Raw genomic sequence first — 20,913 nt, 5'->3', positions numbered from 1 at the left:
GTTGAAGGGAAATATGTAACTCTGTGAGATGAATTACCAGAACACAGAGCAGTTTCTCAGAATGCTTCTTTCCAGTTTTGAACGGAAGATATTTCCTTTTTCACCATTGCCCTCTATGTGTTTCCAAATATACCTTTGGCAATTCTACAAGAACAGCCTTAGCGAAAGGCTTCTTGAAGGAAAAGATGTAACTCTGTGAGATGAATTAACAGAACACAGAGCAGTTTCTCAGAAAGCTTCTTTCCAGTTTTGTACTGAAGATATTTCCTTTTACACCGTAGCCCTCTATGGGCTTCCAAATATCATTTTGCCAATTCCAAAAGAACAGCCTTAGCGAAAGGCTTCTTGAAGGGAGAGATGTAACTCTGTGAGATGAATTAACAGAACACAGAGCAGTTTCTCAGAAAGCTTCTTTCCAGTTTTGAACGGAAGATATTTCCTTTTTCACCATAGCCCTCTATGGGCTTCCAAATATCCCTTTGCCAATTCCACAAGAACAGCCTTAGCGAAAGGCTTCTTGAATGGAAAGATGTAATCCTGTGAGAGGAATTACGAGAACACAGAGCAGTTTCTCAGAAAGCTTCTTTCCAGTTTTGAACGAAAGATATTTCCTTTTTCACCATAGCCCTCTATGGGCTTCCAAATATCCCTTTGCCAATTCCACAAGAACAGCCTTAGCGAAAGGCTTCTTGAAGGGAAAGATGTAACTCGGTGAGATGAATTAACAGAACGCAGAGCAGTTTCTCAGAAAGCTTCTTTCCAGTTTTGAAAGGAAGATATTTCCTTTTTCACCATAGGCCTCTATGGGCTTCCAAATATCTCTTTGCCAATTCCACAAGAGCAGCCTTAGCGGAAGGCTTCTTTAAGGGAAAGATGTAACTCTGTGAGATGAATTAACAGAACACAGAGCAGTTTCTCAGAAAGCTTCTTTCCAGTTTTGAACGGAAGATATTTCCTTTTTCACCATAGTCCTCTATGGGTTTCCAAATATCCCTTTACCAATTCCACAAGAACAGCCTTAGCGAAAGGCTTCTTGAAGGGAAAGATGTAACTCGGTGAGATGAATTAACAGAACACAGAGCAGTTTCTCAGAAAGCTTCTTTCCAGTTTTGAACGGAAGATATTTCCTTTTTCCCAATAGCGCCCTAGGGGCTTCCAAGTATCCCTTTTCCAATTCCACAAGAACAGCCTTAGCGAAAGGCTTGTTGAAGGGAAAGATGTAACTCTGTGAGATGAATTAACAGAACACAGAGCAGTTTCTCAGAAAGCTTCTTTTAAGTTTTGAACGAAAGATATTCCCTTTTTCACCATAGCCCTCTATGGACTTCCAAATATCCCTTTGCCAATTCCACAAGAACAGCCTTAGCGAAAGGCTTCTTGAAGGGAATGATGTAACTCTGTGAGATGAATTAAGAGAACACAGAGCAGTTTCTCAGAAAGCTTCTTTCCAGTTTTGAACGGAAGATATTTCCTTTTTCACCATAGCCCTCTGTGGGCTTCCAAATATCCCTTTGACAATTTCACAGGAACAGCCTTAGCAAAAGGCTTCTTGAAGGGAAAGATGTAACTCTGTGAGATGAATTAAGAGAACACAGAGCAGTTTCTCAGAAAGATTCTTTCCAGTTTTGAACGGAAGATATTTCCTTTTTCACCATAGCCCTCTATGGACTTCCAAACATCCCTTTGCCAATTCCACAAGAACAGCCTTATTGAAAGGCTTCTTGAAGGGAAAGATGTAACTCTGTGAGATGAATTAACAGAACACAGAGCAGTTTCTCAGAAAGCTTCTTTCCAGTTTTGAACGGAAGATATTTCCTTTTTCACCATAGCCCTCTATGGGCTTCCAAATATCTCTTTGCCAATTCCACAAGAACAGCCTAAGCGAAAGGCTTCTTGAAGGGAAAGATGTAACTCTGTGAGATGAATTATCAGAACACAGAGCAGTTTCTCAGAAAGCTTCTTTCCAGTTTTGAACGGAAGATATTTCCTTTTTCACCATCGCCCTCTATGGGCTTCCAAATATCACTTTGCCAATTCCACAAGAACAGCCTTAGCGAAAGGTTTCTTGAAGGGAAAGATGTAACTCTGTGAGAGGAATTAACAGAATACAGAGGAGTTTCTCAGAAAGCTTCTTTCCAGTTTTGAACGGAAGATATTTCCTTTTTCACCATAGCCCTCTATGGGCTTCCAAATATCCCCTTGCCTATTCCACAAGAACAGCCTTAGCGAAAGGCTTCTTGAAGGGAAAGATGTAACTCTGTGAGATGAATTAACAGAACACAGAGCAGTTTCTCAGAAAGCTTCTTTCCAGTTTTGAACGGAAGATATTTCCTTTTTCACCATAGCCCTCCATGGGCTTCCAAATATCCCTTTGCCAATTTCACAAGAACAGCCTTAGCGAAAGGCTTCTTGAAGGGAAGATGTAACTCTGTGAGATGAATTAACAGAACACAGAGCAGTTTCTCAGAAAGCTTCTTTCCAGTTTTGAACGGAAGATATTTCCTTTATCACTATAGCTCTCTATGGTCTTCAAATATCCCTTTGCCAATTTCGCAAGAACAGCCTTAGCTAAAGGCTTCTTGAAGGGAAAGATGTAACTCTGTGAGATGAATTAACAGAACACAGAGCAGTTTCTCAGAAAGCTTCTTTCCAGTTTTGAACGGAAGATACTTCCTTTTTCACCATAGCCCTCTAGGGGCTTCCAAATGTCACTTTGCCAATTCCACAAGAACAGCCTTAGCGAAAGGCTTCTTGAAGGGAAAGATGTAACTCTGTGAGATGAATTAACAGAACACAGAGCAGTTTCTGAGAAAGCTTTTTTCCAGTTTTGAATGGAAGATATTTCCTTTTTCACCGTAGGCCTCTATGGTCTTCCAAATATCCCTTTGCCAATTCCCCAAGAACAGCCTTAGCGAAAGGCTTCTTGAAGGGAAAGATGTAACTCTGTGAGATGAATTAACAGAACACAGAGCAGTTTCTCAGAAAGCTTCTTTCAACTTTATAACGCAAGATATTTCCTTTTTCACCATAGCCCTCTATGGGCTTCCAAATATCCCTTTGCCAATTCCACAAGAATAGCCTTAGCGAAAGGGTTCTTGAAGGGAAAGATGTAACTCTGTGAGATGAATTAACAGAACACAGAGCAGTTTCTCAGAAAGCTTCTTTCCAGTTTTGAACGGAAGATATTTCCTTTTTCACCATTGCCCTCTAGGGGTTTCCAAATATAAGTTTGGCAATTCTACAAGAACAGCCTTAGCGAAAGGCTTCTTGAAGGGAAAGATGTAACTCTGTGAGATGAATTAACCGAACACAGAGCAGTTTCTCAGAAAGCTTCTTTCCAGTTTTGAACGGAAGATATTTCCTTTTTCACCATAGCCCTCTATGGGCTTTAAAATATCCCTTTGCCAATTCCACAAGAAAAGCCTTAGCGAAAGGCTTCTTGAAGGGAAAGATGTAACTCTGTGAGATGAATTACCAGAACACAGAGCAGTTTCTCAGAAAGCTTCTTTCCAGTTTTGAACGGAAGATATTTCCTTTTTCACCATAGCCCTCTATGGACTTCCAAGTATCCCTTTGCCAATTCCACAAGAACAGCCTTAGCGGAAGGCTTCTTGAAGGGAAAGATGTAACTCTGTGAGATGAATTAACGGAACACAGAGCAGTTTCTCAGAAAGCTTCTTTCCAGTTTTGAACGGAAGATATTTCCTTTTTCACCATAGGCCTCTATGGGCTTCCAAATATCCCTTTGCCAATTCCACAAGAACAGCCTTAGCGGAAGGCTTCTTGAAGGGAAAGATGTAACTCTGTGAGATGAATTAACAGAACACAGAGCAGTTTCTCAGAAAGCTTCTTTCCAGTTTTGAACGGAAGATATTTCCTTTTTCACCATAGCCCCCTATGGGCTTCCAAATATCCCTTTGCCAATTCCACAAGAACAGCCTTAGCGAAAGGCTTCTTGAAGGGAATGATGTAACTCTGTGAGATGAATTAAGAGAACATAGAGCAGTTTCTCAGAAAGCTTCTTTCCAGTTTTGAACGGAAGATATTTCCTTTTTCACCAGAGCCCTCTATGGACTTCCAAACATCCCTTTGCCAATTCCACAAGAACAGCCTTAGCTAAAGGCTTCTTGAAGGGAAAGATGTAACTCTGTGAGATGAATTAACAGAACACAGAGCAGTTTCTAAGAAAGCTTCTTTCCAGTTTTGAACGGAAGATATTTCCTTTTTCACCATAGCCCTCTATGGGCTTCCAAATATCCCCTTGCCTATTCCACAAGAACAGCCTTAGCGAAAGGATTCTTGAAGGGAAAGATGTAACTCTGTGAGATGAATTAACCGAACACAGAGCAGTTTCTCAGAAAGCTTCTTTCCAGTTTTGAACGGAAGATATTTCCTTTTTCACCATAGCCCACTATGGGCTTTAAAATATCCCTTTGCCAATTCCACAAGAACAGCCTTAGCGAAAGGCTTCTTGAAGGGAAAGATGTAACTCTGTGAGAGGATTTAACAGAGCACAGAGCAGTTTCTCAGAAAGCTTCTTTCCAGTTTTGAACGGAAGATATTTCCTTTTTCACCATAGCCCTCTATGGGCTTCCAAATATCTCTTTGCCTATTCCACAAGAAAAGCCTTAGCGAAAGGCTTCCTGAAGGGAAAGATGTAACTCTGTGAGATGAATTAACAAAACACAGAGCAGTTTCTCAGAAAGCTTCTTTCCAGTTTTGAACGGAAGATATTTCCTTTTTCACCATAGCCCTCTATGGGCTTTAAAATATCCCTTTGCCAATTCCGCAAGAACAGCCTTAGCGAAAGGCTTCTTGAAGGGAAAGATGTAACTCTGTGAGAGAATTTAACAGAGCACAGAGCAGTTTCTCAGAAAGCTTCTTTCCAGTTTTGAACGGAAGATATTTCCTTTTTCACCGTAGCCCTCTATGGGGTTACAAATATCCCTTTGCCAATTCCACAAGAACAGCCTTAGCGGAAGGCTTCTTGAAGGGAAAGATGTAACTCTGTGAGATGAATTAACAGAACACAGAGCAGTTTCTCAGAATGCTTCTTTCCAGTTTTGAACGGAAGATATTTCCTTTTTCACCATAGCCCTCTATGGACTTCCAAGTATCCCTTTGCTAATTCCACAAGAACAGCCTTAGCGACAGGCTTCTTGAGGGGAAAGATGTAACTCTGTGAGATGAATTAACAGAACACAGAGCAGTTTCTCAGAAAGCTTCTTTCCAGTTTTGAACGGAAGATATTTCCTTTTTCACCGTAGCCCTCTATGGGCTTCCAAATATACCTTTGCCAATTTCACAAGAACAGACTTAGCAAAAGGCTTCTTGAAGGGAATGATGTAACTCTGAGAGATGAATGAACAGAACATAGAGCAGTTTCTCAGAAAGCTTCTTTCCAGTTTTGAACGGAAGATATTTCCTTTTTCACCATAGCCCTCTATGGGCTTCCAAATATCCCTTTGCCAATTCCACAAGAACAGCCTTAGCGATAGGCTTCTTGAAGGGAAAGATGTAACTCGGTGAGATGAATTAACAGAACGCAGAGCAGTTTCTCAGAAAGCTTCTTTCCAGTTTTGAACGGAAGATATTTCCTTTTTCACCATAGGCCTCTATGGGCTTCCAAATATCCCTTTGCCAATTCCACAAGAACAGCCTTAGCGGAAGGCTTCTTGAAGGGAAAGATGTAACTCTGTGAGATGAATTAACAGAACACAGAGCAGTTTCTCAGAAAGCTTCTTTCCAGTTTTGAACGGAAGATATTTCCTTTTTCACCATAGTCCTCTATGGGTTTCCAAATATCCCTTTACCAATTGCACAAGAACAGCCTTAGCGAAAGGCTTCTTGAAGGGAAAGATGTAACTCGGTGAGATGAATTAACAGAACACAGAGCAGTTTCTCAGAAAGCTTCTTTCCAGTTTTGAACGGATGATATTTCCTTTTTCACCATAGCCCCCTATGGGCTTCCAAATATCCCTTTGCCAATTCCACAAGAACAGCCTTAGCGAAAGGCTTCTTGAAGGGAATGATGTAACTCTGTGAGATGAATTAAGAGAACATAGAGCAGTTTCTCAGAAAGCTTCTTTCCAGTTTTGAACGGAAGATATTTCCTTTTTCACCAGAGCCCTCTATGGACTTCCAAACATCCCTTTGCCAATTCCACAAGAACAGCCTTAGCTAAAGGCTTCTTGAAGGGAAAGATGTAACACAGTGAGATGAATTAACAGAACACAGAGCAGTTTCTAAGAAAGCTTCTTTCCAGTTTTGAACGGAAGATATTTCCTTTTTCACCATAGCCCTCTATGGGATTCCAAATATCTCTTTGCCAATTCCACAAGAACAGCCTAAGCGAAAGGGTTCTTGAAGGGAAAGATGTAACTCTGTGAGATGAATTATCAGAACACAGAGCAGTTTCTCAGAAAGCTTCTTTCCAGTTTTGAACGGAAGATATTTCCTTTTTCACCATCGCCCTCTATGGGCTTCCAAATATCCCTTTGCCAATTCCACAAGAACAGCCTTAGCGAAAGGCTTCTTGAAGGGAAAGATGTAACTCTGTGAGAGGAATTAACAGAACACAGAGGAGTTTCTCAGAAAGCTTCTTTCCCGTTTTGAACGGAAGATATTTCCTTTTTCACCATAGCCCTCTATGGGCTTCCAAATATCCCCTTGCCTATTCCACAAGAACAGCCTTAGCGAAAGGCTTCTTGAAGGGAAAGATGTAACTCTGTGAGATGAATTAACCGAACACAGAGCAGTTTCTCAGAAAGCTTCTTTCCAGTTTTGAACGGAAGATATTTCCTTTTTCACCATAGCCCTCTATGGGCTTTAAAATATCCCTTTGCCAATTCCACAAGAACAGCCTTAGCGAAAGGCTTCTTGAAGGGAAAGATGTAACTCTGTGAGAGGATTTAACAGAGGACAGAGCAGTTTCTCAGAAAGCTTCTTTCCAGTTTTGAACGGAAGATATTTCCTTTTTCACCATAGCCCTCTATGGGCTTCCAAATATCCCTTTGCCTATTCCACAAGAAAAGCCTTAGCGAAAGGCTTCCTGAAGGGAAAGATGTAACTCTGTGAGATGAACTAACAGAACGCAGAACAGTTTCTCAGAAAGCTTCTTTCCAGTTTTGAACGGAAGATATTTCCTTTTTCACCGTAGCCCTCTATGGGGTTCCAAATATCCCTTTGCCAATTCCACAAGAACAGCCTTAGCGAAAGGCTTCTTGAAGGGAAAGATGTAACTCTGTGAGATGAATTAACAGAACACAGAGCAGTTTCTCAGAAAGCTTCTTTCCAGTTTTGAACGGAAGATATTTCCTTTTTCACCATAGCCCTCTATGGACTTCCAAGTATCCCTTTGCCAATTCCACAAGAACAGCCTTAGCGGAAGGCTTCTTGAAGGGAAGATGTAACTCTGTGAGATGAATTAACAGAACACAGAGCAGTTTCTCAGAAAGCTTCTTTCCAGTTTTGAACGGAAGATATTTCCTTTTTCACCATAGTCCTCTATGGGTTTCCAAATATCCCTTTATCAATTCCACAAGAACAGCCTTAGCGAAAGGCCTCTTGAAGGGAAAGATGTAACTCTGTGAGATGAATTATCAGAACACAGAGCAGTTTCTCAGAAAGCTTCTTTCCAGTTTTGAACGGAAGATATTTCCTTTTTCACCATCGCCCCCTATGGGCTTCCAAATATCCCTTTGCCAATTCCACAAGAACAGCCTTAGCGAAAGGCTTCGTGAAGGGAAAGATGTAACTCTGTGAGAGGAATTAACAGAACACAGAGGAGTTTCTCAGAAAGCTTCTTTCCAGTTTTGAACGGAAGATATTTCCTTTTTCACCACAGCCTTCTATGGGCTTCCAAATATCCCCTTGCCTGTTCCACAAGAACAGCCTTAGCGAAAGGCTTCTTGAAGGGAAAGATGTAACTCTGTGAGATGAATTAACAGAGGACAGAGCAGTTTCTCAGAAAGCTTCTTTCCACTTTGGAACGGAAGATATTTCCTTTTTCACCAGAGGCCTCTATGGACTTCCAAACATCCCTTTGCCAATTCCACAAGAACAGCCTTAGCGAAAGGCTTGTTGAAGGGAAATATGTAACTCTGTGAGATGAATTACCAGAACACAGAGCAGTTTCTCAGAATGCTTCTTTCCAGTTTTGAACGGAAGATATTTCCTTTTTCACCATTGCCCTCTATGTGTTTCCAAATATACCTTTGGCAATTCTACAAGAACAGCCTTAGCGAAAGGCTTCTTGAAGGAAAAGATGTAACTCTGTGAGATGAATTAACAGAACACAGAGCAGTTTCTCAGAAAGCTTCTTTCCAGTTTTGAACGGAAGATATTTCCTTTTTCACCATAGCCCTCCATGGGCTTCCAAATATCCCTTTGCCAATTTCACAAGAACAGCCCTAGCGAAAGGCTTCTTGAAGGGAAGATGTAACTCTGGGAGATGAATTAACAGAACACAGAGCAGTTTCTCAGAAAGCTTCTTTCCAGTTTTGAACGGAAGATATTTCCTTTATCACCATAGCTCTCTATGGTCTTCAAATATCCCTTTGCCAATTTCGCAAGAACAGCCTTAGCTAAAGGCTTCTTGAAGGGAAAGATGTAACTCTGTGAGATGAATTAACAGAACACAGAGCAGTTTCTCAGAAAGCTTCTTTCCAGTTTTGAACGGAAGATACTTCCTTTTTCACCATAGCCCTCTAGGGGCTTCCAAATATCACTTTGCCAATTCCACAAGAACAGCCTTAGCGAAAGGCTTCTTGAAGGGAAAGATGTAACTCTGTGAGATGAATTAACAGAACACAGAGCAGTTTCTGAGAAAGCTTTTTTCCAGTTTTGAATGGAAGATATTTCCTTTTTCACCGTAGGCCTCTATGGTCTTCCAAATATCCCTTTGCCAATTCCCCAAGAACAGCCTTAGCGAAAGGCTTCTTGAAGGGAAAGATGTAACTCTGTGAGATGAATTAACAGAACACAGAGCAGTTTCTCAGAAAGCTTCTTTCAACTTTATAACGCAAGATATTTCCTTTTTCACCATAGCCCTCTATGGGCTTCCAAATATCCCTTTGCCAATTCCACAAGAATAGCCTTAGCGAAAGGGTTCTTGAAGGGAAAGATGTAACTCTGTGAGATGAATTAACAGAACACAGAGCAGTTTCTCAGAAAGCTTCTTTCCAGTTTTGAACGGAAGATATTTCCTTTTTCACCATTGCCCTCTATGGGTTTCCAAATATAAGTTGGGCAATTCTACAAGAACAGCCTTAGCGAAAGGCTTCTTGAAGGGAAAGATGTAACTCTGTGAGATGAATTAACCGAACACAGAGCAGTTTCTCAGAAAGCTTCTTTCCAGTTTTGAACGGAAGATATTTCCTTCTTCACCATAGCCCTCTATGGGCTTTAAAATATCCCTTTGCCAATTCCACAAGAACAGCCTTAGCGAAAGGCTTCTTGAAGGGAAAGATGTAACTCTGTGAGAGGATTTAACAGAGGACAGAGCAGTTTCTCAGAAAGCTTCTTTCCAGTTTTGAACGGAAGATATTTCCTTTTTCACCATAGCCCTCTATGGGCTTCCAAATATCCCTTTGCCTATTCCACAAGAAAAGCCTTAGCGAAAGGCTTCCTGAAGGGAAAGATGTAACTCTGTGAGATGAACTAACAGAACGCAGAACAGTTTCTCAGAAAGCTTCTTTCCAGTTTTGAACGGAAGATATTTCCTTTTTCACTGTAGCCCTCTATGGGGTTCCAAATATCCCTTTGCCAATTCCACAAGAACAGCCTTAGCGAAAGGCTTCTTGAAGGGAAAGATGTAACTCTGTGAGAGGAATTAACAGAACACAGAGGAGTTTCTCAGAAAGCTTCTTTCCAGTTTTGAACGGAAGATATTTCCTTTTTCACCATAGCCTTCTATGGGCTTCCAAATATCCCCTTGCCTATTACACAAGAACAGCCTTAGCGAAAGGCTTCTTGAAGGGAAAGATGTAACTCTGTGAGATGAATTAACAGAACACAGAGCAGTTTCTCAGAAAGCTTCTTTACACTTTGGAACGGAAGATATTTCCTTTTTCACCAGAGCCCTCTATGGACTTCCAAACATCCCTTTGCCAATTCCACAAGAACAGCCTTAGCGAAAGGCTTGTTGAAGGGAAAGATGTAACTCTGTGAGATGAATTACCAGAACACAGAGCAGTTTCTCAGAAAGCTTCTTTCCAGTTTTGAACGGAAGATATTTCCTTTTTCACCATAGCCCTCTATGGACTTCCAAACATCCCTTTGCCAATTCCACAAGAACAGCCTTAGCGAAAGGCTTCTTGAAGGGAAAGATGTAACTCTGTGAGATGAATTAAAAGAACACAGAGCAGTTTCTCAGAAAGCTTCTTTCCAGTTTTGAACGGAAGATATTTCCTTTTTCACCATTGCCCTCTATGTGTTTCCAAATATACCTTTGGCAATTCTACAAGAACAGCCTTAGCGAAAGGCTTCTTGAAGGGAAAGATGTAACTCTGTGAGATGAATTAACAGAACACAGAGCAGTTTCTCAGAAAGCTTCTTTCCAGTTTTGTACTGAAGATATTTCCTTTTACACCGTAGCCCTCTATGGGCTTCCAAATATCATTTTGCCAATTCCAAAAGAACAGCCTTAGCGAAAGGCTTCTTGAAGGGAGAGATGTAACTCTGTGAGATGAATTAACAGAACACAGAGCAGTTTCTCAGAAAGCTTCTTTCCAGTTTTGAATGGAAGATATTTCCTTTTTCACCATAGCCCTCTATGAGCTTCCAAATATCACTTTGCCAATTCCACAAGAACAGCCATAGCGAACGTCTTCTTGAAGGGAAAGATTAAACTCAGTGAGATGAATTAACAGAACACAGAGCAGTTTCTCAGAGAGCTTCTTTCCAGTTTTGAACGGAAGATATTTCCTTTTTCACCATAGACCTCTATGGGCTTCCAAATATCCCTTTGCCAATTCCACAAGAACAGCCTTAGCGAAAGGCTTCTTGAAGGGAAAGATGTAACTCGGTGAGATGAATTAACAGAACGCAGAGCAGTTTCTCAGAAAGCTTCTTTCCAGTTTTGAAAGGAAGATATTTCCTTTTTCACCATAGGCCTCTATGGGCTTCCAAATATCCCTTTGCCAATTCCACAAGAACAGCCTTAGCGGAAGGCTTCTTGAAGGGAAAGATGTAACTCTGTGAGATGAATTAACAGAACACAGAGCAGTTTCTCAGAAAGCTTCTTTCCAGTTTTGAACGGAAGATATTTCCTTTTTCACCATAGTCCTCTATGGGTTTCCAAATATTCCTTTACCAATTGCACAAGAACAGCCTTAGCGAAAGGCTTCTTGAAGGGAAAGATGTAACTCGGTGAGATGAATTAACAGAACACAGAGCAGTTTCTAAGAAAGCTTCTTTCCAGTTTTGAACGGAAGATATTTCCTTTTTCACCATAGCCCACTATGGGCTTCCAAATATCTCTTTGCCAATTTCACAAGAACAGCCTAAGCGAAAGGGTTCTTGAAGGGAAAGATGTAACTCTGTGAGATGAATTATCAGAACACAGAGCAGTTTCTCAGAATGCTTCTTTCCAGTTTTGAACGGAAGATATTTCCTTTTTCACCATCGCCCTCTATGGGCTTCCAAATATCCCTTTGCCAATTCCACAAGAACAGCCTTAGCGAAAGGCTTATTGAAGGGAAAGATGTAACTCTGTGAGAGGAATTAACAGAACACAGAGGAGTTTCTCAGAAAGCTTCTTTCCAGTTTTGAACGGAAGATATTTCCTTTTTCACCATAGCCCTCTATGGGCTTCCAAATATCCCCTTGCCTATTCCACAAGAACAGCCTTAGCGAAAGGCTTCTTGAAGGGAATGATGTAACTCTGTGAGATGAATTAAGAGAACACAGAGCAGTTTCTCAGAAAGCTTTCCAGTTTTGAACGGAAGATATTTCCTTTTTCACCATAGCCCTCTGTGGGCTTCCAAATATCCCTTTGCCAATTCCACAAGAACAGCCTTAGCAAAAGGCTTCTTGAAGGGAAAGATGTAACTCTGTGAGATGAATTAACAGAACACAGAGCAGTTTCTCAGAAAGCTTCTTTCCAGTTTTGAACGGAAGATATTTCCTTTTTCACCATAGCCCTCTATGGACTTCCAAACATCCCTTTGACAATTCCACAAGAACAGCCTTATTGAAAGGCTTCTTGAAGGGAAAGATGTAACTCTGTGAGATGAATTAACAGAACACAGAGGAGTTTCTCAGAAAGCTTCTTTCCAGTTTTGAACGGAAGATATTTCCTTTTTCACCATAGCCCTCTATGGGCTTCCAAATATCTCTTTGCCAATTCCACAAGAACAGCCTAAGCGAAAGGCTTCTTGAAGGGAAAGATGTAACTCTGTGAGATGAATTATCAGAACACAGAGCAGTTTCTCAGAAAGCTTCTTTCCAGTTTTGAACGGAAGATATTTCCTTTTTCACCATAGTCCTCTATGGGTTTCCAACTATCCCTTTACCAATTGCACAAGAACAGCCTTAGCGAAAGGCTTCTTGAAGGGAAAGATGTAACTCGGTGAGATGAATTAACAGAACACAGAGCAGTTTCTCAGAAAGCTTCTTTCCAGTTTCGAACGGATGATATTTCCTTTTTCACCATAGCCCGCTATGGGCTTCCAAATATCCCTTTGCCAATTCCACAAGAACAGCCTTAGCGAAAGGCTTCTTGAAGGGAATGATGTAACTCTGTGAGATGAATTAAGAGAACATAGAGCAGTTTCTCAGAAAGCTTCTTTCCAGTTTTGAACGGAAGATATTTCCTTTTTCACCATAGCCCTCTATGGGCTTCCAAATATCCCTTTGAGAATTTTACAAGAACAGCCTTAGCAAAAGGCTTCTTGAAGGGAAAGATGTAACTCTGTGAGATGAATTAAGAGAACACAGAGCAGATTCTCAGAAAGCTTCTTTCTAGTTTTGAACGGAAGATATTTCCTTTTTCACCAGAGCCCTCTATGGACTTCCAAACATCCCTTTGCCAATTCCACAAGAACAGCCTTAGCTAAAGGCTTCTTGAAGGGAAAGATGTAACTCTGTGAGATGAATTAACAGAACACAGAGCAGTTTCTAAGAAAGCTTCTTTCCAGTTTTGAACGGAAGATATTTCCTTTTTCACCATAGCCCTCTATGGGCTTCCAAATATCTCTTTGCCAATACCACAAGAACAGCCTAAGCGAAAGGGTTCTTGAAGGGAAAGATGTAACTCTGTGAGATGAATTATCAGAACACAGAGCAGTTTCTCAGAAAGCTTCTTTCCAGTTTTGAACGGAAGATATTTCCTTTTTCACCATCGCCCTCTATGGGCTTCCAAATATCCCTTTGCCAATTCCACCTTAGCGAAAGGCTTCTTGAAGGGAAAGATGTAACTCTGTGAGAGCAATTAACAGAACACAGAGGAGTTTCTCAGAAAGCTTCTTTCCAGTTTTGAACGGAAGATATTTCCTTTTTCACCATAGCCCTCTATGGGCTTCCAAATATCCCCTTGCCTATTCCACAAGAACAGCCTTAGCGAAAGGCTTCTTGAAGGGAAAGATGTAACTCTGTGAGATGAATTAACCGAACACAGAGCAGTTTCTCAGAAAGCTTCTTTCCAATTTTGAACGGAAGATATTTCCTTTTTCACCATAGCCCTCTATGGGCTTTAAAATATCCCTTTGCCAATTCCACAAGAACAGCCTTAGCGAAAGGCTTCTTGAAGGGAATGATGTAACTCTGTGAGATGAATTAAGAGAACACAGAGCAGTTTCTCAGAAAGCTTCTTTCCAGTTTTGAACGGAAGATATTTCCTTTTTCACCATAGCCCTCTGTGGGCTTCCAAATATTCCTTTGACAATTTCACAAGAACAGCCTTAGCAAAAGGCTTCTTGAAGGGAATGATGTAACTCTGTGAGATGAATTAAGAGAACACAGAGCAGTTTCTCAGAAAGCTTCTTTCCAGTTTTGAACGGAAGATATTTCCTTTTTCACCATAGCCCTCTATGGACTTCCAAACATCCCTTTGCCAATTCCACAAGAACAGCCTTATTGAAAGGCTTCTTGACGGGAAAGATGTAACTCTGTGAGATGAATTAACAGAACACAGAGCAGTTTCTCAGAAAGCTTCTTTCCAGTTTTGAACGGAAGATATTTCCTTTTTCACCATAGCCCTCTATGGGCTTCCAAATATCTCTTTGCCAATTCCACAAGAACAGCCTAAGCGAAAGGCTTCTTGAAGGGAAAGATGTAACTCTGTGAGATGAATTATCAGAACACAGAGCAGTTTCTCAGAAAGCTTCTTTCCAGTTTTGAACGGAAGATATTTCCTTTTTCACCATCGCCCTCTATGGGCTTCCAAATATCCCTTTGCCAATTCCACAAGAACAGCCTTAGCGAAAGGTTTCTTGAAGGGAAAGATGTAACTCTGTGAGAGGAATTAACAGAACACAGAGGAGTTTCTCAGAAAGCTTCTTTCCAGTTTTGAACGGAAGATATTTCCTTTTTCACCATAGCCCTCCATGGGCTTCCAAATATCCCTTTGCCAATTTCACAAGAACAGCCTTAGCGAAAGGCTTCTTGAAGGGAAGATGTAACTCTGTGAGATGAATTAACAGAACACAGAGCAGTTTCTCAGAAAGCTTCTTTCCAGTTTTGAACGGAAGATATTTCCTTTATCACCATAGCTCTCTATGGTCTTCCAAATATAACTTTGCCAATTTCGCAAGAACAGCCTTAGCTAAAGGCTTCTTGAAGGGAAAGATGTAACTCTGTGAGATGAATTAACAGAACACAGAGCAGTTTCTCAGAAAGCTTCTTTCCAGTTTTGAACGGAAGATACTTCCTTTTTCACCATATCCCTCTAGGGGCTTCCAAATATCACTTTGCCAATTCCACAAGAACAGCCTTAGCGAAAGGCTTCTTGAAGGGAAAGATGTAACTCTGTGAGATGAATTAACAGAACACAGAGCAGTTTCTGAGAAAGCTTTTTTCCAGTTTTGAATGGAAGATATTTCCTTTTTCACCATAGGCCTCTATGGGCTTCCAAATATCCCTTTGCCAATTCCCCAAGAACAGCCTTAGCGAAAGGCTTCTTGAAGGGAAAGATGTAACTCTGTGAGATGAATTAACAGAACACAGAGCAGTTTCTCAGAAAGCTTCTTTCAACTTTTTAACGCAAGATATTTCCTTTTTCACCATAGCCCTCTATGGGCTTTAAAATATCCCTTTGCCAATTCCACAAGAACAGCCTTAGCGAAAGGCTTCTTGAAGGGAAAGATGTAACTCTGTGAGAGGATTTAACAGAGGACAGAGCAGTTTCTCAGAAAGCTTCTTTCCAGTTTTGAACGGAAGATATTTCCTTTTTCACCATAGCCCTCTATGGGCTTCCAAATATCCCTTTGCCTATTCCACAAGAAAAGCCTTAGCGAAAGGCTTCCTGAAGGGAAAGATGTAACTCTGTGAGATGAACTAACAGAACGCAGAACAGTTTCTCAGAAAGCTTCTTTCCAGTTTTGAACGGAAGATATTTCCTTTTTCACTGTAGCCCTCTATGGGGTTCCAAATATCCCTTTGCCAATTCCACAAGAACAGCCTTAGCGAAAGGCTTCTTGAAGGGAAAGATGTAACTCTGTGAGAGGAATTAACAGAACACAGAGGAGTTTCTCAGAAAGCTTCTTTCCAGTTTTGAACGGAAGATATTTCCTTTTTCACCATAGCCTTCTATGGGCTTCCAAATATCCCCTTGCCTATTACACAAGAACAGCCTTAGCGAAAGGCTTCTTGAAGGGAAAGATGTAACTCTGTGAGATGAATTAACAGAACACAGAGCAGTTTCTCAGAAAGATTCTTTACACTTTGGAACGGAAGATATTTCCTTTTTCACCAGAGCCCTCTATGGACTTCCAAACATCCCTTTGCCAATTCCACAAGAACAGCCTTAGCGAAAGGCTTGTTGAAGGGAAAGATGTAACTCTGTGAGATGAATTACCAGAACACAGAGCAGTTTCTCAGAATGCTTCTTTCCAGTTTTGAACGGAAGATATTTCCTTTTTCACCATAGCCCTCTATGGACTTCCAAACATCCCTTTGCCAATTCCACAAGAACAGCCTTAGCGAAAGGCTTCTTGAAGGGAAAGATGTAACTCTGTGAGATGAATTAACAGAACACAGAGCAGTTTCTAAGAAAGCTTCTTTCCAGTTTTGAACGGAAGATATTTCCTTTTTCACCGTAGCCCTCTATGGGCTTCCAAATATCTCTTTGCCAACTCCACAAGAACAGCCTAAGCGAAAGGGTTCTTGAAGGGAAAGATGTAACTCTGTGAGATGAATTATCAGAACACAGAGCAGTTTCTCAGAAAGCTTCTTTCCAGTTTTGAACGGAAGATATTTCCTTTTTCACCATCGCCCTCTATGGGCTTCCAAATATCCCTTTGCCAATTCCACAAGAACAGCCTTAGCGAAAGGCTTCTTGAATGGAAAGATGTAACTCTGTGAGAGAAATTAACAGAACACCGAGGAGTTTCTGAGAAAGCTTCTTTCCAGTTTTGAACGGAAGATATTTCCTTTTTCACCATAGCCCTCTATGGGCTTCCAAATATCCCCTTGCCTATTCCACAAGAAAAGCCTTAGCGAAAGGCTTCTTGAAGGGAAAGATGTAACTCTGTGAGATGAATAAACCGAACACAGAGCAGTTTCTCAGAAAGCTTCTTTCCAGTTTTGAACGGAAGATATTTCCTTTTTCACCATAGCCATCTATGGGCTTTAAAATATCCCTTTGCCAATTCCACAAGAACAGCCTTAGCGAAAGGCTTCTTGAAGGAAAGATGTAACTCTGTGAGAGGATTTAACAGTTCACAGAGCAGTTTCTCAGAAAGCTTCTTTCCAGTTTTGAACGGAAGATATTTCCTTTTTCACCATAGCCCTCTATAGGCTTCCAAATATCTCTTTGCCTATTCCACAAGAAAAGCCTTAGCCAAAGGCTTCTTGAAGGGAAAGATGTAACTCTGTGAGATGAACTAACAGAACGCAGAACAGTTTCTCAGAAAGCTTCTTTCCAGTTTTGAACGGAAGATATTTCCTTTTTCACCGTAGCCCTCTATGGGGTTCCAAATATCCCTTTGCCAATTCCACAAGAACAGACTTAGCGAAAGGCTTCTTGAAGGGAAAGATGTAACTCTGTGAGATGAATTAACAGAACACAGAGCAGTTTCTCAGAAAGCTTCTTTCCAGTTTTGAACGGAAGATATTTCCTTTTTCACCATAGCCCTCTATGGACTTCCAAGTATCCCTTTGCCAATTCCACAAGAACAGCCTTAGCGAAAGGCTTCTTGAAGGGAAAGATGTAACTCTGTGAGATGAACTAACAGAACACAGAGCAGTTTCTCAGAAAGCTTCTTTCCAGTTTTGAACGGAAGATATTTTCTTTTTCACCGTAGCCCTCTATGGGGTTACAAATATCCCTTTGCCAATTCCACAAGAACAGCCTTAGCGGAAGGCTTCTTGAAGGGAAAGATGTAACTCTGTGAGATGAATTAACAGAACACAGAGCTGTTTCTCAGAAAGCTTCTTTCCAGTTTTGAACTTAAGATATTTCCTTTTTCACCGTAGCCCTCTATGGGCTTCCAAATATCCCTTTGCCAATTTCACAAGAACAGCCTTAGCAAAAGGCTTCTTGAAGGGAATGATGTAACTCTGAGAGATGAATTAACAGAACATAGAGCAGTTTCTCAGAAGGCTTCTTTCCAGTTTTGAACGGAAGATATTTCCTTTTTCACCATAGCCCTCTATGGGCTTCCAAATATCCCTTTGCCAATTCCACAAGAACAGCCTTAGCGAAAGGCTTCTTGAAGGGAAAGATGTAACTCGGTGAGATGAATTAACAGAACGCAGAGCAGTTTCTCAGAAAGCTTCTTTCCAGTTTTGAACGGAAGATATTTCCTTTTTCACCATAGGCCTCTATGGGTTTCCAAATATCCCTTTACCAATTGCACAAGAACAGCCTTAGCGAAAGGCTTCTTGAAGGGAAAGATGAAACTCGGTGAGATGAATTAACAGAACAGAGAGCAGTTTCTCAGAAAGCTTCTTTCCAGTTTTGAACGGAAGATATTTCCTTTTTCACCATAGCCCCCTATGGGCTTCCAAATATCCCTTTGCCAATTCCACAAGAACAGCCTTAGCGAAAGGCTTCTTGAAGGGAATGATGTAATTCTGTGAGATGAATTAAGAGAACATAGAGCAGTTTCTCAGAAAGCTTCTTTCCAGTTTTGAACGGAAGATATTTCCTTTTTCACCATAGCCCTCTATGGGCTTCCAAATATCCCTTTGAGAATTTCACAAGAACAGCCTTAGCAAAAGGCTTCTTGAAGGGAAAGATGTAACTCTGTGAGATGAATTAGGAGAACACAGAGCAGTTTCTCAGAAAGCTTCTTTCTAGTTTTGAACGGAAGATATTTCCTTTTTCACCAGAGCCCTCTATGGCCTTCCAAATATCCCTTTGACAATTCCACAAGAACAGCCTTAGCGAAAGGCTTCTTGAAGGGAAAGATGTAACTCTGTGAGATGAATTAACAGAATACAGAGCAGTTTCTCAGAAAGCTTCTTTCCAGTTTTGAACGGAAGATATTTCCTTTTTCACCATAGCCCTCTATGGGCTTCCAAATATCTCTTTGCCAATTCCACAAGAACAGCCTAAGCGAAAGGGTTCTTGAAGGGAAAGATGTAACTCTGTGAGATGAATTATCAGAACACAGAGCAGTTTCTCAGAAAGCTTCTTTCCAGTTTTGAACGGAAGATATTTCCTTTTTCACCATCGCCCTCTATGGGCTTCCAAATATCCCTTTGCCAATTCCACAAGAACAGCCTTAGCGAAAGGCTTCTTGAAGGGAAAGATGTAACTCTGTGAGAGGAATTAACAGAACACCGAGGAGTTTCTCAGAAAGCTTCTTTCCAGTTTTGAACGGAAGATATTTCCTTTTTCACCATAGCCCTCTATGGGCTTCCAAATATCCCCTTGCCTATTCCACAAGAACAGACTTAGCGAAAGGCTTCTTGAAGGGAAGGATGTAACTCTGTGAGATGAATTAACAGAACACAGAGCAGTTTCTCAGAAAGCTTCTTTCCAGTTTTGAACGGAACATATTTCCTTTTTCACCATAGCCCTCTATGGGCTTTAAAATATCCCTTTGCCAATTCCACAAGAACAGCCTTAGCGAAAGGCTTCTTGAAGGGAAAGATGTAACTCTGTGAGAGGATTTAACAGAGCACAGAGCAGTTTCTCAGAAAGCTTCTTTCCAGTTTTGACGGAAGATATTTCCTTTTTCACCATAGCCCTCTATGGGCTTCCAAATATCTCTTTGCCTATTCCACAAGAAAATCCTTAGCGAAAGGCTTCCTGAAGGGAAAGATGTAACTCTGTGAGATGAACTAACAGAACGCAGAACAGTTTCTCAGAAAGCTTCTTTCCAGTTTTGAACGGAAGATATTTCCTTTTTCACCGTAGCCCTCTATGGGGTTCCAAATATCCCTTTGCCAATTCCACAAGAACAGAATTAGCGAAAGGCTTCTTGAAGGGAAAGATGTAACTCTGTGAGATGAATTAACAGAACACAGAGCAGTTTCTCAGAAAGCTTCTTTCCAGTTTTGAACGGAAGATATTTCCTTTTTCACCATAGCCCTCTATGGACTTCCAAGTATCCCTTTGCCAATTCCACAAGAACAGCCTTAGCGGAAGGCTTCTTGAAGGGAAAGATGTAACTCTGTGAGATGAATTAACAGAACACAGAGCAGTTTCTCAGAAAGCTTCTTTCCACTTTTGAACGGAAGATATTTCCTTTTTCACCGTAGCCCTCTATGGGGTTACAAATATCCCTTTGCCAATTCCACAAGAACAGCCTTAGCGGAAGGCTTCTTGAAGGGAAAGATGTAACTCTGTGAGATGAATTAACAGAACACAGAGCAGTTTCTCAGAATGCTTCTTTCCAGTTTTTAACGGAAGATATTTCCTTTTTCACCATAGCCCTCTATGGACTTCCAAGTATCCATTTGCTAATTCCACAAGAACAGCCTTAGCAAAAGGCTTCTTGAAGGGAAAGATGTAAATCTGTGAGGTGAATTAAGAGAACACAGAGCAGTTTCTCAGAAAGCTTCTTTCTAGTTTTGAACGGAAGATATTTCCTTTTTCACCAGAGCCCTCTATGGACTTCCAAACATCCCTTTGCCAATTCCACAAGAACAGCCTTAGCTAAAGGCTTCTTGAAGGGAAAGATGTAACTCTGTGAGATGAATTAACAGAACACAGAGCAGTTTCTAAGAAAACTTCTTTCCAGTTTTGAACGGAAGATATTTACTTTTTCACCATAGCCCTCTATGGGCTTCCAAATATCTCTTTGCCAATTCCACAAGGACAGCCTAAGCGAAAGGGTTCTTGAAGGGAAAGATGTAACTCTGTGAGATGAATTATCAGAACACAGAGCAGTTTCTCAGAAAGCTTCTTTCCAGTTTTGAACGGAAGATATTTCCTTTTTCACCATCGCCCTCTATGGGCTTCCAAATATCCCTTTGCCAATTCCACAAGAACAGCCTTAGCGAAAGGCTTCTTGAAGGGAAAGATGTAACTCTGTGAGATGAATTAACAGAACACAGAGGAGTTTCTCAGAAAGCTTCTTTTCCGTTTTGAACGGAAGATATTTCCTTTTTCACCATAGCCCTCTATGGGCTTCCAAATATCCCCTTGCCTATTCCACAAGAACAGCCTTAGCGAAAGGCTCCTCGAAGGGAAAGATGTAACTCTGTGAGATGAATTAACCGAACACAGAGCAGTTTCTCAGAAAGCTTCTTTCCAGTTTTGAACGGAAGATATTTCCTTTTTCACCATAGCCCTCTATGGGC

The sequence above is a fragment of the Chlorocebus sabaeus genome, chromosome 5 (genome assembly GCF_047675955.1).
Source record: "Chlorocebus sabaeus isolate Y175 chromosome 5, mChlSab1.0.hap1, whole genome shotgun sequence".
NCBI classification, from domain to species: Eukaryota; Metazoa; Chordata; class Mammalia; order Primates; family Cercopithecidae; genus Chlorocebus; species Chlorocebus sabaeus.
The sequence above is the reverse complement of the archived record's forward strand: the minus strand, read 5'-3'. Positions refer to the sequence as shown.